Source organism: Alexandromys fortis, unplaced genomic scaffold, assembly GCF_014885135.2.
Source record: "Alexandromys fortis isolate MF-2015 unplaced genomic scaffold, M_Fortis_MF-2015_v1.1 scaffold_2_26212498_36691700, whole genome shotgun sequence".
Lineage (NCBI taxonomy): Eukaryota > Metazoa > Chordata > Mammalia > Rodentia > Cricetidae > Alexandromys > Alexandromys fortis.
Window position 1 is genome coordinate 6,792,186 of NW_026067931.1, and position 16,937 is coordinate 6,809,122.

The 16,937-nt window shown below is 42.3% G+C and overlaps 1 protein-coding gene across 6 annotated transcripts in view; it reads right to left on the reverse strand.

Annotated features, from left to right (window-relative positions):
- Positions 1-6,644, reverse strand: part of C9orf72 (C9orf72-SMCR8 complex subunit) — a 30,764-nt gene extending 24,120 nt beyond the window's left edge. For 3 of the 6 annotated variants that reach the window (XM_050145496.1, XM_050145495.1, XM_050145494.1), the window contains exon 1: positions 6,477-6,637. The gene's annotated coding sequence lies outside the window, so the exon portion shown is untranslated. Of the gene's footprint in view, positions 1-6,354; positions 6,418-6,476 lie in introns of those variants that run through there. The other 3 variants (XM_050145492.1, XM_050145493.1, XM_050145497.1) reach the window with 3 other exon arrangements.
- Positions 6,645-16,937: the final 10,293 nt, after the last annotated feature.

Sequence of the window (16,937 nt, forward strand, 5' to 3'; positions counted from 1 at the left end):
TTATGGAACTAAGAGGACAAACCCTTGCTGTTTGTATTTTTGTTATAGTGTTCTTAGAAAAGTAATTATAAAACCTGACAGCAGAAATACCATAAAACAGCGAAAAAGATGGAAGACCAGAACATCAGAAGGAGAGCAAACAGCTCTGTCACTGCGGATGAACGCTGGCTACGAAGGTGCCGAAGCCCAGTACTACCCTGAAACAGGGAGACAAGCGCACAGAGGCGGTAGTTCAGAAGGCAGGAGAGCAATGTGAACGGCTTCTCAGCAGTTAAACTGAGCTGAGTTTCAGTTATTCAGAACACAGAACAGGAAGACAGAAGAGCAAACCAGCTCACAGGCAAGCAGGAGCCAGGGGGCCACATACGGATCTTCTTAAACACACTGCTCTGGAGGAAAATCAACCCATCCTTACAAGTACTCAAGTAAAGAAAGACATGTCATCAAAGATTTAAAGTGGAGAAAACACTATAACAAAATGGTAGGCTCTATATAGGCAGCAGTACAGGAGGGAGCTAAAGGGTGATCTGCGATAAACCTATCTCTTTACCTGTGTGATTACTCTGGGAGTGAACATTTGATCTGTAGAAAACTGATGTCCATGTAAGTATGTTTACTTGAATGTTTACCTACTGGGCTGGCAAGACCGTCCAACAGTAATGGCGCCTGTATTCAGTCCCTAAGATCCATATGGCAGACGGGCACAACTAATCCCCATTCTCTCTGTTTCTCCCTCTCTTATCTACATTTTGTAAAGAGAGTTGAGAGTCTCATGCAAAGGAGTAACATCTATATTTAGAATGCCGAGGGAGTGTATTTTATCATATTATGATTGGGCATACAGAACTTGGCAAACCAGTTAAGGAATCATTTACTCGGAAGTTTTACATGTGCACTTTTAATTTCAGAAATTCACAGAGGTACTACTTACTTTTTAATATATGTCAATTTGACAGTCTGAAGAGACCACGTACTATATAAGATGTACAGCTTGTTTAAAATATTGAGTATTTTGGATACAATTGGAAGAGTCAGTTTCAATGAGGGAATAGAGAAATGTAATTTGTGTTGAAACTGTAATGGCGCTACTGTTCTCATTAACAGCAAACTGACAAATTAACTGAACACATGACCATAAGATGATATTGCAAATATACTTCTTTTCCATGCTTTTTTTTTGTTCGTTTAAAAAGGTGAATAATTCTAGGGCATTATTCCCAAATGAGAATAATGTGCATAGAAAAAGACTTCCCTTGAAAAATGTGACCACAAGAGTAATATATTCAGAAGAAGACCTTCCACGGTGCATAGCCTCTGCCCAAAGGCAATTCTTTCCTCACTGACACTAAAACGTTCTCTTGTAAAAGAATGTTTTGGAATTGGGCACACATCTCAGTGGTGGAGCCCTTACTTAGCATGTGCAAGGCCCTGGGTCCCATCCCCAGCACCGAAGAAAGCAAACATTTCATGTTCAAACATGTCCCACAGAGCATGAATTCAGGCAGAACTTCTGTAGCACTCCTAGCAATGAAGCTTTCAGAGATAAGGCCTTAAGAAATGTAAAAGTCCTATCATTACACTTTCTCATTAGTTCAGAAATAGTTTTATCTATCTAAAGCAGCACAGACCCTACATATCAGATATTTACATTATGATTCATAGCAGCAGCAAAATTACAGTTATGAAGCAGTAATGAAGAAAATTTTATGGTTGGGGTCAGCACAACACAAGGAGCTATAATTAAGTCACAGCGTTAGGAAGGCTGGGAGCCACTGCTCTAAAGGAACCTCCTCTGAACCAAGCACTCTCTGATACTTGGTCTAAACCTTTGCCTGGAAAACCTTCTCCATCTTCTCCCCATATTTATAGGCGAATTAAATCTACCTTCTTTTTAAAAAGGTGACTTATTCTAAGCACAACAGTACAATTTCACCGCTATAGTGAAAAGAAAAGCACTTCTTAAAGCAGGGTTGAGCCCCAGAGCACGCTCTTAAAGAATTATAGAATAACTTTTAACCTGATTGTTAATTAAACTATTATCAGCCATTAATTTTGTGTAGCCTTATTCCTAGTCTAAAGGAATTACAGAAAGGACTAAAGATCATGTTGGGTTGTTTAGCTTCAAATGCAGCCTGCCCTAAAATAGTACTTGCCTCTTACCCCAGGGAATGAATATCTAAATTGCAGAATATATATGTGTGTGTATGTGTGTGTGTACACATGCTGTCCTTTTCTGTACATTTTATTTGCTATAAGGTGTAACTTACAAATTAGACACAAAAATATTATTAACAACAAAATATAACTATTAATAATGCAGCAGAATATTAATGAACTCTATGAATGTGGCCTCTTTCTGAAATGTCTTATTAGATTCGCTCGCCTCCCCATATAACAGGCGATGACGTGAGGGGAACGGCACAGGCCTTTCGGTACTGCGGACCTCCTGATGTGTCAGGAGATGATCTTGGATCACCGAGCTCTGACAACCCTGGTGGCTGGATGTCCAGAGGAGGAAATGGTTCAGAAGCTTCCACAGCTGAAAGGTCTCCTGTCCAATTCTTGTGGAAAAACGCTGTATTCGGAAGTGGGTGTCTCTTTTTAACTCACTTGTTTATTGCTGCAGCCGTTACAGTCCTTCAGATGACTTTATGCTGACCTCCAGCCGAGCTCTCAGTTCCGTGGCTCTGTCCTTTAATGCCTTCGCGATCTAATACACACCGTTCTCATTCACTTCTCTGTCTCCACTGCAGGCTGTTTCAGTTTCTTCTTCCCCTTCTGCTGATTACTAAACACGTCCTTCTAATTCCTCATTTGTGAAAACTTCCCAGTAGCCTTCAGCATTTCCAGACATCATGCAGGCTAGCAAAGCCTTCAGCAACCTGACTTGCAGCTTCTCTCTTAAGTTCTGTTTTTCAAGTTATGTCCATCTCTGCATCAGGGCAGGGACCTTGTGAATGGCTTAGTGCCACTGACTTCCAGAGAACTTTATGATTGATTTATTTTAATTGTGTTTATTTACTTATGATGCACATTTATTCTTATTTAGATATTTATTATTAATTATTATGTATACTTATGTAATTGTATGTGCTTGCCTGGTGCCTGTGGAGGTACCTAGGTTCTCTGCAAGAGCAAGTGCTTCTAAGCACTGAACCATCTCTCCAGCCCCTTCAGAACTGTGGCTCAACTCTTTGAACAAGCCTACTGCTTCAGCACAGCGAGCTGTCAACAGCTAATGAACATGGCTTCCCTATTATGTCTTCCACCCACACACTCAACTTTTTAAAAGATATTAAATATTTATCGTGCACTGTGGTTATCACGTTGTAAAATGAATTCAACAGCAAGACCAGTGTAACTTTCATACCTTCTTCACAATTTCCCAGAAGCTTCAATCTCACCATGGATTCCAGTTGATATCGGCATAGCCTCCTCCCCCCATTTATGGGGAGCACTTTCACCTTAAGAGAGGCACATCGTGGCTTCTCTTAGGCAAATCCAAATTACTAGTATCATTATCTCCTATGCCATTATTAAGTATTAAGCTATTATTAAGTAAAATAAGGGTTACATACAAGTGACCTGGGAACTAACATGTCTACTGAGCAACTAGGAAGCAGGTGGTATATACGGTGTTGAGACAATGGACACAGACATACAGGATGAAGGGATCAACCATGTTCTGGCAGGACAGAGCAGAAGGTGCAAGGTAGCATTCGGCTGTTCAAAATAGCATGCTGCTTAGAACTAAGAAATTCTTTATTTCAAGAATGTAATATTTTTGGACTGTAGTTGAATGTAAATGAAATCATGAAAAAGGAGAAATTACTATAACCTAAAAAAATGAAGTACTACAGAGAAGTAAAACTAGGGAAGCTGTAAGTATGATTTTACTAACACTTGAAGTTAGCTTTGGCAAAAATCCATATACAACTGTGGGAAAAAAAAATTCAGTTTAAATTTAAAAAAATTTTAAAAGACCACAAACTCTTTTGAGGGAAGCCAGGATTCAAACTGAGTGAGATGGTGGCTTGCCACTTTATAAACAGAATGCAGGCTTTACTAGGGCTTAACCAACACTTTCAAAAGTAATACCAGCGTATTTACGGTAATAAGCACGTTAACAGTTAGCAGACAGGCACATCTGAGCTTTTTCTCTCTTTAAACAGCTACCTTTTTGTAGGCTGCATTTAGGAAGTTCTTGGCTTACTGCTACTGTGAAGGGAATTATCCCACCACAAGGCCCTCAGTTCTGCCAACAGTGCTTTACTTCTGCCATAAAGAGTAGCTGGGCCAGCAAGCAGCCTCACTGGCCAAGGAGGAACTACCCAAGGCCTCTGTAAAGGCAGTGGACTACCGGAAAGACCAGCCTTTGAGTTCAGACTCACACGGTCAGGACACGATGACTGCGCCACCCCTCCGAGTTGTCAGGCATTCTAACCTAACATTGTGGAACTATTCAATTAACATGTGGCTCTAGGGAAGGCACAAAAGATAAAATCTTACTCATTCAATCGTTCTCTAAAGACAAATATTGGATGGTCAACAAAGCCACATAAGACTATTTTACCAACTTCTTAAGTTATATTGACATTTCTCTCCTGGAACATTAAATCCTCGCTGAACAGTACAACCTGCAGTGCGGTCTTTGTTCTCGTTTTGTGTGGGATGAAATAAGAGCACGGTTCACTGTGAGGCAGTTTCCAACTAATTCAGAGTTTGCCGGCAGTGCCAATGTTCAGTGAAGCACTCGTTAGCAGTGTCTAGTCAGCTAGTTAACAGACAACACTAGTTCCCCCTGATCTACAGATTATTTTCTGAAGTTTCAGTACCTGTAGTAAACTTTAATACAGAAATAGTAGCGCAAATTTCCAGAAGAACGTGGCTTGTAGGTTTCAAACGACACATCGTGCCTTGCAGTGGGATGAAACTGCATGCTGGCTGTTCTAAGGCTGAGAGTCCCCCTTTCGTCCAGCACAGTCACGCTATCCATACTGTCTGCCACTAGTTACTTCTCTGCCCTCTTGGTTATCAGATCAGGTTCCAAGGACCGAGGTGCCTGCATCCAGGTGAGTCTTGTCTTACTCAACAGGGGTAAAAGTACAGTAAGGTACTTTGGAACTCAGAGATTACATTCATAGAACTTTTATTACCGCATTGCTGCAATAATAACTACTTTGTTATTAGTTATTTTCATCTCTTACTGGGCCTAGTTTGCTAAACTTTACCATGTGTATGATATGTAAAGAAGGAAAAACACCTACACTCACACGATAGTATATATAGGTGCTGCTATACACTGGGGGCCTTCTGGCGTGTCCTCTTAAACACGGGGGATGATTACAATATTTCAAACATTCTGATTCCATATTATTATTAACATCCGTGTATTAAGGTCTTTTGCTTTCCGTGTTATTTCTATATTATAAGTTTCCCGAGCTGACTAACGAACCTATCACAAAGTATTTTCCAGTCTCTTCTGGGGCCCTTTGTACAAAGTAAAAGTACTACTGAGACAGACTGTGTATCACTACTGTTGATGGAGAGAAACAGTGTGTGTAGGAATTTATCCACCTGCTGGGACAAAATTCTCCCGGAGCCTAATAATCCCTACATCAGAAAAAGCAATGTCTCCCGGGCAAATGCACGATTTCCCTCCTCTTCCCTTTTTCCTCTCCTGGCCAGACAGACCCTGCGTGGGCAGACTTATAATCAGTGCGCTTCTCTCTTCAACTGATTACTATCAGTCAAGTGATGCCCAAGTCACAATGGTCACTTCCTTTAATAAGTCTGTGCAACCGCGGAACTGTGAAGCAACCAGGTCATGTCCCACAGAAAAGGGGAACACCCTCTCTAGAGCTGCAGCCTACGTTACTGAGCATCGGCAGGCACTCCATGCAAACTTCTGTGAAATTCTGCCAGCGTGCTGCCGGTCCCTACTCTATCCCACCCGCGCTTTCTCCTCCCGGGCGGGGACCCTCGGAAGATCCCAATGGGTCCCAGGACCGCCAGCGTTCTGGCTGACGCAGGGCCAGGCCCCTGGGGCCCAGGCATCTGGCAGTGGGGACCGCGCCCGCGATATTCCCAGCGGGTTCCCGCAAGGGCCCGGGAGAAGCTCGGGGTTAGGGAACGCGGGCGGACAGTGGAGACGAGGCCCATCCCCATCCCCTCCGCGCCGCCGCGGCCCCCGCAACTCCAGGGCTCGCTCCGCTGCAAAGCCAAGAGAGCTTTCGCTCAGGGGACAGGAAGGAATTCAGCCCGAAAAAGAAAAAAAAAATCCCGCTGGACTCCAGCGCCGGCCGGCAAGCCGACCGAAGCAGCAGCCCCGCTCCGCCCGCGCGTCGCACTCACCCACTCGCCGCTGCTGCGCCTCCACCGCCGGCGCAGGGACCACAACCGCAGCCCGCTCCGGGCCCCGCCCCGACCACGCCCCGGACACGCCCCCTTGCATCCCCGCCCTCCAGCCCACCGACCTCCCTGATTCCTCCGGGGTCTCTGTGGGCCTTCTCGATCTTCTTCCCCGTTTGTCTTTGGTCACGCTTGTGGAGTCAAGCTCTTAGCTGAGGCAACCGACACGCACCTCCTTCGCACACCCTCCCCGGGCTGTCTAGACACCACTCCCACAGAGAAGGAAAGGGCAACTGGGATGGCTGACACTACAGACGCCATCTTCCACGTGGGCGGAACTTGTCTCTGCTTGACGCGCCTCTGCTTCCTAGCGGGACACCGTAAGTTCCGGCTTCGCGCTTTGCATTTGCTCTGCCCGTGCCTTGCGACGCCTGTGACAGCCTGCGCGGGCAGAGCCTGATTTGCGCGTTCTATCTTTTCTTTCAAACGCTGCTCAGGACAGATAGTGCCACCTGCCTTAGGGAAACCTGCTGGGCCCCAGAAAGCATACTTAGTGGTTTTAAGTAGTTTAGGTTTTGGTCAGCAGGTAGTGAGTGCTCAAACAAATATTTGATGAATGAGTGGATTTCTTTTCGGCCATCTGACACAGTTTAACCGCCAGACGCTCGTGCCACAACAAACACTATTTGTAATTCCTCCCCCACTGTGCGTAGTCACTGCCCGTTCTAAACGTCATTTTTGCTAAACTACGCAATGCCTTTTTATTATTATTATTTTTTAACTTGGGAAATCGCACTACTATTTTTGATGTGTAAAAGATTTTAATCTTTTTGGTTTGTAAAAATTTTACGGTTTTTCACTACAGATGAGTAGCGTTTAAAATTTTTTCAGAAGGTTGTCATTTACAGAAAAAGACAGGCATTAAAAACAAAATACCTCTGAAGTCTACACCTTCCGTAAAAACAGACCCCCCTCGCCGGGTATTGCACGTCTTTTTAAATCCAGCAACAGCCGTCTATTAAGTTCTTACACTGTTTTGTATTATGCTCTTCAGTCTACGTAAAGAATTATACTTCATTTGTGTGTGGAGTTAAAAATGCATCTGAATACATAGAACCATGTTTGGAAGGCTGGGGTTAAGAGTGAGATGCTATAGGTCAAAGTGAATGAACTTGCAGTTAAGACAGACAAGTAAGACTAGCCACCTAATGAATAAGATGAGGGATATGTTTATACTATATTCCATACTAAAAAGTTACTATATGGGTTTTAGGGACTCTGACTCTCTCTTCCTCTCTATTTCTCTGTCTCTCTGTCTGTCTCTCCCTACCCCCCCCCTCTCTCTCTCTCTCTCTCACACACACACACACACACACACACACACGGTGTTCATTTGTCTGTAGTAACGCAAAGCTGTCAAAGTAATTCATTTGATCAGTTTTTGTGATTCCTGCTGGATGCAGAGGACATTTGTTTGGTGTCTGTTGAAGTAAGCCCTTCTCTTTTAAACTTGTCTGTGGTGATTAAAACTAACACTGCCCTTCAGAGTAAGACTAGAACTTGGATTAAGTGCCTGGGGAAAGAATACACCTCCCCAATTTTTCTTACTTCAAAATTTTGCCTGGAGACAAAAGTAAACTGTATTTATCAGATATTTGTTTTGTGTCTATCAGTCATAGAACAAGTATGTTTTATAACAAACAAACACACAAAAACAAACCAAAAAAGGATTAGAGATGAAACTCAGTGGATAGAGGACTTGCCTAGCATGTGTGACTCCCTGGGTTGGTACCTAGCACAGTCCTCTTACTCTCTTTCTACCTCTCTCTCTAGAGAGAAATAATGAAATACTGAGACATAAAACTCTGTATGACCAGCAGGTTGGTGGTGACACACGATTTTAATCTCAGCACTCTGGAGGCAGAGGCAGGTGGATCTATGTGAGTTTGAAGTCAGTCTGATCTGCAGAGTGAGTTTCAGGACAGCCAGGGCTACATAGAGAAACTCTGTTTTGAAACAAAACAAAACACCCCCCCCCAAAAAGAAAAAAGACAATAAAAGAAAGAAAAAAATTCTGTATGACCACAAGAAGTGAAATAAATCCTGAAATGTTGTAGAGGTCCTTTACACTGGGTGAAGATGTGCCACTGTGATTGGTTTAATACAAAGCTAAGCAGCCAATAGCTAGACAGGAGGTATAGGCAGGACTTCTAGACAGAGAGAGCTCTGAAAAGAAGAAAGGCAGGATCACCAGCAGACACAGAGGGAACAGACATGCAGGAGGAGAGGTAAAAGCCACAAATCATGTGGCAACACATAGATGAAGATAAATTGGTTAATTTAAGTTATAAGAGCTAATGGGACAAGCCTAAACTATACGCCAAGCTTTTATAATTAAGAATAAGTCTCCATATTTTTACTTGGGAGCTGATGGTACTGGAGAAAAATCCACCTACAATGATAAAACTTACATTTTTTCACTGTATTTTGTGACCAATGAATGGAAACCTTTATGTCTGATGGAACAATTACTTAGTCATTGGTAGAGTAGCATAGTAGCTTATATATCTTTAATTGGGGTAAAATTTTAATAATCAGGAAGAAATTAAAAAGTATGTATGCTGGCCCATAATTCTTTTGTTGCCTGAAGATGTAGTTTAGTCTATCACACATACATCTTTTCTCTAGGGAAACACAGAGAAGATGATGCTAAATGTGCAGGGATGTGATCCTTATTATTGGTGTGGGAGATTTTTAACCCTCAGTCTCTCAAACTTTCCAAATAAAGCACCTCAAATAGCTCTAGGCTCTAAGTCTTGCTATGGAATTTTATTTCCAGGGCTGAAAAGTGTTGTGCATTTGGTAGAGGGCTCGCCTACTCCAGACCTGGCAAGACAGCAAACAACTATAATCTGAAGCAGGAGGATTAGAAATTCAAGGTCATCCTAGGCTACCTGCCAGGCAGATGGCTATGGGGTCTATTAAAGCAGAATAAGAAGTTGGGCTCTGCAATCACAGCAAATGCAAGTAAGGTCTCTGCTTTAGATCCACCATTAACATTTGGACAGTCCTTTACTTCTTGGTGCCAATTTCTTCAGTGTTAGATTACTTCAGGTGGCTTAAAGGAAGGAATGAAAAACAGAATGAAAGAGAGGCCAGTCTGACCTTTCGGCAGGACTGCTTATTCACGGCAAGGGTGCATTTTGTTACCCACGTGCGTGGATGGCAAAATGCCTACAGAGAAAGAATGACTGTGATCCTTTAAATAGGGAAGGAAATGACCACCACAGGTGCATTACATTCTTTCCATAGTCTGTTCTTTTTTCTTTTTCTTTTTTTTTTTTTTTTTTTGATTTTCGAGACAGGGTTTCTCCGTAGCTTTTGGTTCCTGTCCTGGAACTAGCTCTTGTAGACCATGCTGGCCTCAAACTCACAGAGATCCACCTGCCTCTGCCTCCGGAGTGCTGGGATTAAAGGCATGCGTCACCACCGCCCGGCTCGTAGTCTGTTCTTTCTGGTGTTGTCTTGCCTAGTTACAAAGGAAACTTGCAAGTATAGTCTTTTAGCAGGAAACAGCCACTCAAAAATAGAATGCCCAGTATTCTCTTGTTGTTGTTAGGGTTGTGTGCAATCAAGCAAGCTATGAATTTATTCCAGTACATTCTAGATGCGATGGCTCTACTTTCATTTTGATAACTGCTACTCAGCGATAATAGATGTAATAATAAATGATTTGCAGCTCTCTTATGCTGTGCACATACTTACAGTTCTAATAAATATGTCACAACGCAGAGAACCTTCTGGCTGCATCACAAATGCCAGTTGTCAGGAAGGCTTCTCTCCATCTTCTCGGCTAATGTGTTTCAGAAGTGTGATAGGTATTGCTTCAGAGCCGAACCGAGGGCTTGCTGATTAGCTCCTACTTACCGAGATTACAGAAAATTAGATGTGACTGAGACCGGCAGGCGAACAATTTCAAAGCAGATACGGATGAAGAATATTGCTATATAAGCCACACAGTTCATTTAATTTCTCGTAGGTAATGTAATTGTATGTGGTTGCCTTCCTTAATCATTGACGACTTAATAAATAGGCACTTTAGGATACATTGCCGTTTGTTGAAATATGAATGGGACAACACCCAAGTAAGACACCTCCGGGTGGAGCCTTAGTTTGTTGAGCCAGTATGATGTACGGATTTAGAAAAGCCCAGGGAGTTTCTGTCTGGAGCCAACACTTTACAGTCCTAACAACACACAGTGTAGCTGCTGCGCTGCAAGGAAATGTCCTTAGGACACAATAAACATTTCTTTTCAGCCCCTCCCAGGACTCATGATTTTATCAACAACATCCTCAGCGAGAGGATGCCATCCTTAACCAGATATTAGACCTTTTTCCTTCACATTGGTGCTGTGCACCTAAGGTGCTGTGCACCCAAATTAGTCCCAGGAGGTGGGTTTCCTAGCTCATTGCACCCATAAAACACAGGAAAGCAAAACATCATCTTAAATCTTAGACATTAATGTACAACCACAAAGAGATTAGGACATTATGCTTCTTCAGAGGAAGAGAGGATTTGTGGTTGTACATGTCTAACAATTTGATAGATGACAGAGCAGCCAACAGTGCGTGTTGATGGTGTTGGTACTCATACAGACAAGTCACAGCGATAATGCACCCTTTCCAACCACACACTTCCCGGTCTAGCTCAGAACGCCTGAGCACCTCTGTCAAGTGTCACCACCTATGAGGAACCATTAGCAACTTTGCAGTTATATTTATATTTTATTGCATCTAACGGGGCTTGGTAAGCAGGATTTTCAGGATTTAGGAGTAGTTTCTGCATGTTATTTGAAACCCAAGATCGTATGCCTATAGTTGTACCTGTGGATTCATTTGCTTTTTAGCAAATCGTATTAGAAAATGCCAGGTGTCTAATTGAAACCATTCCAACTCCTGAAAAGTGTTATCCTTAAGGCAATTTTCTCCTCATCCTCCTCATCTTCTTCCTTCTCCCCTTATACCCAAAATGATAGCACTCTGTAGCCCAGGTTGGCCTGGAACTTGTAGCAATCCTCCTGTCCCAAACTTGGTTATTTGTTTGGAAAAGAGCTTCATTTGAGAGACAGACTCACATTGGTTTAAACCAAATGAGAAGCTTTGGGGAAGCTGACGTCTTTCTTGCCACCAGTTTAGCTTCTTTCTTGACGCCCTTCACTTCTTGCTAGTTATTTGACTCAAGTGAGAAACAGGAAAACACGACTAATATCTCAGGGCCAATTTAAAGTCATTTAGTTAAAAAATATAGTGGGTTCTTACATTTGGTTTTTGTCTTTGTAAAAGATGTTCCTATCTGGTAGATACAGGGCCTGGCCTACCTTTAACTCTCCAGAGTACCTGTATGAATTTCTTACTGGACCTGAACTGTTTTTGTAGCTCACTTGTGTAGGATCGTGGCAGAGCAATCAGCACCACTTCTAGTAACATTTTATCTGAGAAATTATTTCACACATTTTGTGAGATTTTTTTGCCATTATATTTTAATGTGTTATGAAAAATCATTTTTCTAAAAATGACATTTTCTATTTTTTTCTGACATCTAGCAATGCTAATTTCATATGTTCATCTTGCATTTGGCAATCTAGCTGAATATCCTTTCTAGTTATATGATTTTAAAAAACACAAAAATCAAACAAAATAAATTTGCCTCAAACCAAAGCTAATAGTCATCTCACTTTGTGTCCTCCACACTTCAATGGCTTCCCATTTTCTTGAGTCTAGGTTCCTTGTGATGCCTTCAAAGCCTCAGCATGCCTTGTTTTTATGAGCTTTCAAGGGTTCACTCCTAACTACCCTTCTCTTGCTCTCGCTGATTCACATACTGAATGCTCTGTGGGCCACATACCCAGCTTGGAATATTCTTACCTCTCAGTTTTGCTAAGGTAAAATAATTGTTTGTTTGTTTGTTCATTTATTTATTTATTTTGGTTTTTCAAGACATTTTTTTTTTCTTCTGTGTAATAGCCCTGGCCATTCTGGAACTTGCATTGTAGACCAGGATGTTCTCCAAGGCATGGAGAGCCACCTGCCTATCCCCTCCCCACCCAGTGCTGGGATTAAAGGCGTGCACCATCAGGTCTGGCTCGTTTAGGTAAACCTTAGCTCTTGCCAAAGGCTATCTCTTCCACGAGGTCTTCCTGTATTTTTCCAGTTGTAATGAATGACTGATTCCCTTGTGTACAGTTAATCTCCACTAGTAATACAAAAACCAAACTCTGTCTTTACACTTGACATTTCTAGGGTAATATGGTTATCTAATATTGACAGGTATAGTAGAAGCTACTGGAAAACGCTGGGACTGATATAGAGTGTAAAGTCGTGAACTTTGCAGTCATGCCAGCTGAGACAAATTTGAGTCAAACATTTCATACATTGAGTCACAAATTATCTTTTAGCCTCAAATTATTCCTTCATAAGATGATCATTTTTGAAGACTAAGTGAGATAATCTATGAAAAGTGTTTAGCCTGGTGCCTTCCCTTTGGTAAGTGAACCACTCTCAACACATGCCACATGCTAGATACTCAGTTGGTGATTGGTGAGTAAATCTAAGATCCTAGTTTTTAACATGAAGACGCTGAGAGGGAAGGACAGATGAGGAAGAAAAAGAGAGAGAGGTAGAGATAGAGGAGAGACAGAAAGAGGAGGAAGGGGAGGAGCCGGAAGAAAAGGAAGGAAGAGATAAAGCTGAAATAAGAATGGGGGGGTTCTTGCTTAACTTCACATCTGAGGTTTGTCAGATTTGTAATTTTTTTGCATGCCAGCAACCAAATCAGTGTCCATTATCAACAAAGACACATGCACATCTCTCCCTCATTGGAGTAAAAAGCTTCCTAGAAAGCAGGGTCTTGATGGAGTCACTTTTACCTCTCTCTGCATCTCGGCATAGTGATTATCTATGCTATTTTCCCAATGCAAAATACAAATCAAATTCAGTAAATTTCCACTAGAAGCAAGAAATTAATAAAATCTCTTTAGTTAGTGTATAGGCCTGTCTCACTTTGCAAAACATTACTAAGCTCCCCAGATGACACACGCTCACTTGACAATACAGAAAAGCTCAGTTTGAACAGCATTGCTTTTTTAGGTGACCAAACAACAGTCCACTCTGTACTCAAGGTTTCTAGATAGACAGTTCACACATCGTGAAGCAAAACGAATGAGAAACCATGTAATGATCTGAATAAAAGTGGCCCCTCTAGGTCCATAGGGATGGAACCGCTAGGAGTTGTGGCCTTGTTGGAGGCAGTGTGCTTCAGTCACTTCCTGCCGTGTTGAAATAAGAGCGGCGGCGGGGCTGCGTACCCAACACCCCAGCCGCTTGGCTAGCTCATGCCCGAAATAACAACTCACAAACTGTATTCATTTAACTGCTTGACCCATTTCTATCTAGCCTCTTCTAGGCTAATTCTCACATATTAATTTAGCCCATTTCTAATCATCTGTGTAAGCACCCCAAGGTGCGCTTACCGGGAAGATTCTAGCCTCCGTCCATCATGGTGTCTCTGCTCCAGAGAGCAGAGCTGTTCGGTCCCTCTGGAAGCAGAGCAGAGTCTGACCTCACTTCCTCTTCTGCCCAGCATCCTATTCTGTTTATTTCACCCACCAATGCTTTAACCTATGAGGCCAAGCAGTGTGTTTATTACTTAACCAATGAAATCAACAGATTGATATATGACACTCCCACATCACTGCCGCCCGCTGATTTGGGTGTCGTACACTGGAGTGTCTACCTCTCCAGCACCACATCTGCCTGTGTGCCACTGTGCTTCCCGCCATGACGATAATGGACTAAACCTCTGCATGATAAGCCATCCCCAATAGAATGTTTTCCTTTTAAGAGTTACCATGGTCATGGCATTTCTTCACAGCAATAGAAACCTCACGGAAGACCCCCTGACACATAGGTTTGGCCTGTACTTAGGGCTAAAGCATTTGTCATCAGTTTGAGATTTGTATATAAAATGTAATTAAGTGCTGTTTTGATAGATGCAAGGAAATTTAATAAGTTGTTATCACACAGGGTAGTTCTCTCTGTAAGAGTAAAGGACTAAGCTGCAGGCAGGAAAGTCTGTTTCAATAACATAAGGGACGGGTTGTGGTGTTGTCGTCTTTCATCTCAAAATATGTAGGGAGATAGCCATATTAAATATCTTATTTAGAAAATTATAGAATATCTACTTGGGCAAATTTAAGACTGAAGTTTCACATGAATTTTAGATATAGGGACATCATACTCGAGACTAGAACTGCATACTAGTGAGGTAGCTGGGAGGCCTGTCATTACTTCAAATCATAGTATTTTATCAGCATTTATCTTCTTACTCCTAATTGGTCCATTGTCTGCCCACTTGTATCTCATGCTCTGGAATATGAAGAGAACCAGTGTTCGCACACTCCTGGCCATGCCTCAGGACTCTCAGTTGCCTTTACCACATAGATCTTTAAGAAAAGAAGGCGCTGTACAGAAAATGCTATAAGAATCTGATTGGAAGACGTGTTTTCTGATAATTAACAGTACATTATGAGTCAATAGATGTTTACTTGTTTTATGAACCAGAGAAGAAAAAAAAAAAGAAAAAACCCCAAATGATCTATCTGATGAAACATAGGCACTTTTGCATTCTCCCGTCCCATCTTTGATGGAGTTGAAGAATAGATAGTTATTATTACTTATTATTATAGTTTTCCTTAGTTATGATAAAAGGTAAACTATAACTTTTGTTATATTTAGTTTTACTATATTAAAGTTAAAACCTTTTCTTATTTAAACAGAAAAGGGGAGGTGATGTGGGATTTCCCTCCACTACACACCACTACTGTCTAGTTTCTATGGCAAGCTAGGTGACTACTGGGATTGCAACTGTGTGCCATTGCTGCCTGGTCTGTAAGGCTGGTCAGCGTGGCTGTTTTACTTTTCTGCTCTTCAGGCAAACTTTATTTATTAAAATACATATGAGATACACTACACGTGTTTGCAGCATTCTTCCACCCCTTTTCCCCTTCGCTGAGAGAAGATCTTCTGCTATGTAGTACAGGCGGGCTTACCATGTTGGCATTACAGGTTTGTGCCACCACACATGGCTCTTCCACACCTTCCATTTTATGGTCTGCTCTTGTACTCTCAAATAACTAAAAAGAAAAGAAGAATCTTGGCTAGGGAGGTAAGGGCACCTGTGTAAGCATGAGGACCCGAGTTCAGATCCTGGCATAAACACAGAAGGCTTGCATAGCCATGTGAGTGCCTCTGACACCGTCACCGTTGGTAGGAAACAGGGGGGGTCACTGGGTCTTGCTGGCTGCGCAGGCAGGTTCTGTTTCAAGGGAGCAGAGTAGAGAGATAGAGCAGGGCCCCGAGTCCTTTTCCGCGGGCATGCACACCATCCACGCCTTCTCTGTGTGTGAAGGACCCAAGTGAAGACGAAACAAAAGAAAAGCACGCCAAATTGCAGGGCAGATAATTTCAAACAACTAAATAGTCATTGTTCTTCAACAACAACAGCAGCAGAAAACCAGCAAAATGTGTGGCTGGAATTCAGACTCGGTAGCACGCTGCTTGAGCGCTGTCCAGCTCAGTGTTCTGAGTGCTTGTTAAAATTAATTATCATACAGCAGCCTCCCTCCCCATGTCCAACTCCCAGAAAATGTGCTTGGAGTGGAAAAATGCAAATTGGGTTCTGAGGTAATTTTGTACTCGAGGGACAGTTTTTTTTTCCAAGTCACATTACTTCATGTTGGAAAAGGTTCATTATTATTTATAAAGCAGAACAAGCCCCAAAGCCAATCCATTTTCAGCTACATTGTCACTTGCTGCATTCCAAACACCACTAAATTCCCAATTGAGGAGGCTAATTCTTTCCTTACAGAGCCACCCAACTTGCTCAGGGTATTACCCACAGAAACGGCAGCACTTTATCCAGAATAACTCTTAGTGTCCATCACCGGCACTCCAATACCTTCATTTTAAAAAATATTTTATCACCAATAAATTTTGTCTCTTTAAGTAATGTTGTCCTATTCTGCCAAAACACTTGGAAGTGTGGACTTCGAAGGCCATCATTATCCTGCCAACCATTCTGTGTGTCTGGCTGTGCTTCTGAAAGTGTTCATTTTCTTAGTGTATTTGGTCAGTGAGATGGCTATTTTTTTTTATGTATGTGCATGTGTGTCCATGTGTTTGTGTGAGTGTGGGTACGTGTATGTACATGAGTACACGGATATCAGAAGACAACTTCTGTTCTGTAGGTGGTAGAACCAGTTCTCTTTTGATACAGGGTCTTTCTGGTCTGGAACTGTAGCATGAATAACAAAAGCCCAGAGACAGGTATGAGGGTTCAACCTGACGATAAGAAAAGCAAAGCAGTCGGTCAGTAGCTCTCATCTCGACCTCTGTCTGAAAATGGGCAAAATACTGTCTCCAAGAATACTGAAGACTCCACACCCACACTCCACTCAGTTCCCGTCTCTTCCTTTTTCTATTCTCTCCTCCCAGCCATATCGCTGCTCCTGTCTCCACCTCCCTAGCAC